Source organism: Lithobates pipiens, unplaced genomic scaffold (genome assembly GCF_037356315.1).
Source record: "Lithobates pipiens isolate NorthernLeopardFrog02 unplaced genomic scaffold, aLitPip1_a1.2 Scaffold_8, whole genome shotgun sequence".
Lineage (NCBI taxonomy): Eukaryota > Metazoa > Chordata > Amphibia > Anura > Ranidae > Lithobates > Lithobates pipiens.
In genome coordinates this window covers 599,477,476-599,483,681 of record NW_027507903.1, presented here as the reverse complement: position 1 = coordinate 599,483,681, position 6,206 = coordinate 599,477,476, and positions in this window count along the sequence as shown.

Here is a 6,206-nt window from a genome sequence, read left to right as displayed (position 1 = left end):
ATTGAACATCATAGCCCAAGAAATGGAAATGGAGACTGCTGCTCCAACCTCCACGTCCAACAAACGCCCTCCACCTACTGGATCCCCCAATCCACTCTGGAGCAAAACCAAATCCCGAAGATCTTCCAATCACGGTCCCCCCTGATCCATCCAAGACTTTTCAAGCTGCTTCTCAGAAAGGATTCCAATCCTAGAAGAACATTTTCCTTGAACCTTGGGGACTGAAAGGTCCACCAGCCCTCCCTTAATGGGGCACTGACGTCACTTTTGTTCCCCACAAACCTTTTTTTTTTTTTGTACGCTATTGTGGTGCACCGGACTATAGTAATTGAGGCTTAAAGCCTCTTGGGTGGCTCTTTACGTGTTATTTTGTATACACCTGTTGGCAAGCGCATGGTTATTTTGTCACTTGGTTTTTTCCAGCGGGTTAAGAAGTGCTGGGGCGCGGCGTGAGCCACATGCGCCTCATCCTACCTTCTCGACCATCTCGGTGGTCGGTGAGGTCGGAAGACCAACCCCAGGGTTGGCATTATTTCTTGTTTCTACATATCTCATACTTGACTGTGAGATGTTCGTAGTTCTCCTACCTCCCCTCCTGCTCTTCTGTACACCAGGGGGGGATGTTTCCTCTTCCTTTTCTTCTTGCTTCTTCTATACTACTATTTCTCTTCCCCCACCCTTTCCAAAGCGTCACTCACTTGTATTTTCTTTTTCAGACTTGAAGGAATTTGGCAACATCACAATGGTTCTCACATTCCACCAACGTACTCAATTTGTCCGGCTACAGCTCCCGTTTTGGCACCTTGGGAGGGTGAGTGATGTGTTGATGGGTAGCTTCCCCCACTGCGAGGTTCATGGCTGATCACACACAACATACCTGGAGGGTAGCTTCGCACAATGTTCAAGGTATCAACTCTCCCCTTAAACGCAAGAAAATCTTTAACTCATATAAATCGTCCAAACTAGACGTCCTTTTGATTCAGGAAACCCACTTTCCCAGTACGTATAACCCCTCTTTCTTACACTCCCACTACAACAAATTCTACCTAGCAAATGCAGCTAACAAGACCAAGGGGGTAGCAATAGTGTTTGCTAAATCCTGCAATTTCCAATTAATATCCGAAACTAAAGATCCTGATGGCAGATATCTGCTAGTGAAAGGCACTTTAGATGGCCACCTTTACTCATTTATTTCCTACTACTCCCCTAACAAGGGTCAAACAGCCTTTTTCTGAAGACTCATCCTTCATCTCACCCCCCTTCTAGAGGGAACAGTTATACTCGGGGGAGACTCCAATGTGGCCTTTGATCAGGGGTTAGACAAAACTAGGTCCCCAGGTTCCCAACTTACCCGCCCCTCTAATGAGAGCCTTAAACTAGCGAAATTAATACACGACCAGGGACTGGCAGATGTCTGGAGAGAACTAAACCCCACCAAACGAGACTATACTCACTTCTCACACCCCCACAATTCTTACGCTAGAATTGACCACCTGTTAGTGAAATCTTCAGTTATCCCTGCCATAATTCAATCAAAAATTATTGACTCCTCCCTTTCGGATCACTCATTAGTTGTCATGACCACCCGTTCGCAATACAATAGATCGGGCCAGAAGCAATGGAGGCTGAACGAGTCCATACTATCGGATCCTGTACGAGTCTCTGTGCTATCTGACTCCCTAAAGGAATACTTTCAATTTAACGACAGAAATGATGTATCGGCGGAAACACTTTGGGAGGCTCATAAAGCCTTTATTAGGGGAGAACTCATCAGATTATCATCAGCCATTAAAAAGGAGAGAGAGGCAGCAATCAAAAAACTAGAGAACGACTACGTGTCCCTAAAAACCAGGCATAAACTAGACCCGTCCCTTAATTTACTCCCTCAATTGGACAGGACCAGGCTCGAACTGAACCTAGCTCTGACAGCTAAAGCCGAAAAACAAATGAGATGGTCGCAAAATAGATTCTATACACAAGGTGATAAGATGGACTCTATGTTGGCCAATAAATAATCTCCCAGACTCAAAACACAGGCTCTTCCAAAGATTATAATCCCTGGATAAGGTCCCTCAGCTAACCCTACAAAGATACTGGGAGAATTCGCAGAATTTTACAATAAACTTTACTCTCCATCCCCAGCCCCTGCTGATCACTCTATAGACGCTTTCCTTAATGACCTTCCTATCCCACAACTATCCTCGAACCATAGAGACAGCCTAGAAGCCCCTTTTACAACGGCAGAAGTTTTAGCAGCAATTAAAACCTTAAAACCGGGCTCGGCCCCCGGCCCGGATGGCCTGTCCAATCCTTATTACAAAAAGTTTGCAGAAACTTTAGCACCTTACCTCTCTAAATTCTTCAACTATGCCTCGAAGGGAAACCCACTTGATCCCCAACTAAACGCAGCACTTATAACTGTCATCCCAAAACCTGATAAAAACCCAGAAGAGGTTGGAAATTACCGCCCAATCTCGTTAATTAACTGTGACATTAAAATACTAACCAAAATCCTCGCCTCCCGGTTGGCAGAATTCATTAATGCGTATGTACACAAGGATCAGGTGGGTTTCATTCCTGGTAGACAAGGCCCAGATCAGATAAGGAGAACCATAGATATTATGTCCATTCTTCAAACAAACTGGGCGGGAGGACCCCAAAAATCGGGTATGCTTCTCTCGCTTGACCTACAGAAGGCCTTTGACTCGGTCTCCTGGTCTTATATTTTTGCTATCCTCCGCAAATGGGGCTTTGGGCAACGCTTTACTGGCCTAACACAGGCCCTATACTCAACCCCTACAGCGAGAATCCGCATCCAGGGCTTCTACTCTAAACCCATTGCCATGAGACAAGGAACTAGGCAAGGATGCCCATTGTCCCCTTTAATTTTTGCGATGGCAATCGAGACCCTCGCTATAGCTATTAGACAAAACCAAGACATAAAAGGGGTGGTATGCGGATCTCGTGTTCATAAGTGTGCCCTATTTGCGGACGATATCATGCTCTACACCACTTCTCCCATAACTTCCTTGCCCAATTTAAACGCCATGCTAGAATCCTTCTCCAAGATGTCGGGTCTTCAAGTGAACTACAGTAAATCCCAGGCTCTCAACGTCTCTCTAACTCCCTCCACTGTCGAACTTTTAAAGCAGAACTTCAATTTCCAATGGAGCGAATCCTCCGTCAGATACCTAGGTATAAACCTCACAGCTAAGGTAGAGACTTTATACAGTCATAATTATCCCCCGATGTATCGTAAACTAGAAGCAGATTTACAGAATTGGTCCCATCTTCCCATATCATGGCTAGGCAGGATACACGCTATCAAAATGACTCTATTACCCAGATTACTTTATTTGTTTAGATCCCTGCCAATCCCCATTCGTAGGGATCACCTCTCAACCTTCCAAAACAAAATCCTAAAATTAATTTGGGGTAAGAAAGGTTATAGACTAACCCGCAATACCCTCTTCGCTCATAGGAAGAGGGGTGGTTTAGGCCTCCCACTTCTACTCCGTTATTACCAAGCAGCTAGGCTAACACAGTTATCCGTAATTTACTCAAAATATGAGAAGCCGGACTGGATCCATATTGAGAATCAGGCTGCCCCCACTTTTACCCTAGACTTTTTACTATGGACCCCTCAGAAAAATAGACCCGCTATCTTGTCCCCAACTCTCTCCCACTCATTTAAACTATGGGATTCCCTGCGCTACTCTACCTCCTTGGTCTCAGCAATTAAACCTTTAACTCATATTTTCAATAATCCTCGCTTCCCTCCAGGATACAATGTACTTGCCTTCAAATGGTGGGTCGATAAGGGTCTTTACAGGATAGGACACTTTTTCACAGCCACAGGACCTATTACCTTGCAATTTTGTGTCAAGAAACTAAGCCTTCCTAAGACCGAAATTTTTCGGTTCCATCAGATTCAACATTTTCTACACTCCCTTTGCAAAGGGGAATCAAACCCCCCGCTCTTTACAGAATACAAACTTTGGTGCGGTCAAGCCATGGACCAGAAGGGGGGGATCTCCTTAGTCTACACGTCTCTCACCACCCCCAAAACAAAGGCGCCCTATATGGTCGCCTGGGAAACTGACTTCTCTTTCCAATGGTCATTGGATAAATGGCACTCAATAGGGGCTAGATCCTTTCGGGGTCTGCTCAACACAAACCTTATGGAAGCAGGGACAAAAGTACTAACCAGATGGTACTACACGCCAGTCAGAGTTGCACACATGTTCCCAACAGCCAGTCCGCTCTGTTTCCAGAGCTGCATGCTTACGGGGACGATGTCACACATTTGGTGGGAATGCCCAAGACTCCGCCCCTTCTGGAAGAAAGTTTTTAACCTGATTGAAAGATTGATTGGTGCCAAAGTTCCCAGATCTCCCACGGTGGCTCTCCTTAATGATCCAATTCCCCACCTCTCTAAACCCTCCAGCAGGTTGACCCAATTTGTACTGCTGGGAGCCAAAATCTCCATAGCCAGGAATTGGAAGAAACCAGGGGTTTCTTTCACAATAGTTAAGAAAAAGATTTCCTGGATCATGTCTCAGGAGAGGCTCGCTAGTATGTTGGAGGACACATCTGATAGGTTCGTAGCCACCTGGGAGCCCTGGGCCCGAATAATGGGCCTGACCAACTTCCCATATGTATGAACTTCCCTTATTAAACCTGACGCAAGTAGTGACGCTCTCTCCACCCCTACCCCCCTCTATCTCCCTCCTCTTTCTTTGTCTTTATCTTTCCCTTTTCTTTCCTCTTGTCCGCATATGTTCTCTTGGTTTCCATACTATGGACTAAGGCTAGTCCGGAAAGGTATAAAAGTTTGTATAAATGTCTCCTAGGCAATGTTTGTTGGTTGACACAAAGAGTCTGAGGCAATTTGCTCTGATTTGCTTCTCCCAACAGAGGACCCTCAGATCGGCCTAGGGGCTGACCGGCTGGTAAAACAGGAGTTCTCTGGTATTTGATTGACAACTTCCTTTCACTTATCTCCTCTTATGTTCATAATTTGTGGGCGCCTATTGCCCCCGACACAGTGTGATCCCAATCGGGGTGTCGGGGGTACTAGGTGGCATCCCGTCCATATTTCTTATGTCACTCCCAACTGTCATGTCACTCCATTCCAGACACAGTGAGCTCCTTTCACTATCATTTTCATTTGTTTTTAATAATACAGATGCCTTACAATTCGCAATATCCTCCCAGATATAAAGTTACAAACAAATAACATTGCATTAACATATTAACAGTGGGTGAACAACAAGTTAGGACATGCAGAGTATATGGTAGTTTTAGGGTCTCAATGACTATGCCCGATGGGGGAAGCATCAAAACCCAGATAGAAAAGGGTGGGAGTAGGAGGTCAAAGGCAGGTGGAAGGAGAGTGATAAGTATAGAAGGAACAGGCACATATACTTGGGAATTATTTAATAGTGCAAAAAAAATGAATACACAGTTACAAGAAGAGGAGGGCAGTTCACGTGTGGCTTTTCTTGGTCCAAAAAGGGAACCATTTCCAGTGGTCGCAAGTAGTCAGAGAGGAGTACTGCTACAGTTATATGAGCTTGATGCTGCTGGGGTGGGCCAGCCATGGAGCCCAATGTCTGAAACTTCTCTCCCATTAGGTGAGATTTGAAGAAGAGGTATTGCATGTGGCAGTGCTCATTTAAAGTAGAGATAAGAGAGGCGGTAGTTGGTGGAAGTGGGTCCTTCCAGACACAAGCTATTACTATACCTGCAGTAATTAAAATATGCTGTATGATGTGGGCCAGGGGTGTGAGTCTAGACCAAAGAGAGCCATTTGTAGAGTTAGTTTGGTAATGCGAGTCATATCAGCAATTAAGGCAGAGACTGTCTTTCAAAAGGGGATTATGAGAGAGCAGTTCCACCAGATATGAAGGATGTCACCAATAATTTCACAGTTCCTCCAGAATTTCGGAGAGTGGGATGGGAAGATATATGCCAGTCTGTCAGGCATGTAGTACGATTTGTGGAAGACTTTCATGAGAGTTTCCCAGTGGGATATATTTTTGGAGAGAGTAGTAGGAAGCCACAGAGCACAGTACCATACCTCTGGCAGTAAAGAAGTTTGTAGGTTTTGTATGGATTTTTAAAGGGGGCCTATGCACCTTTTTTTTTTTCTGAATGGGGATCCCTCCTAAAATCCATGCCAAACTCAAATGGTGATATTCTCT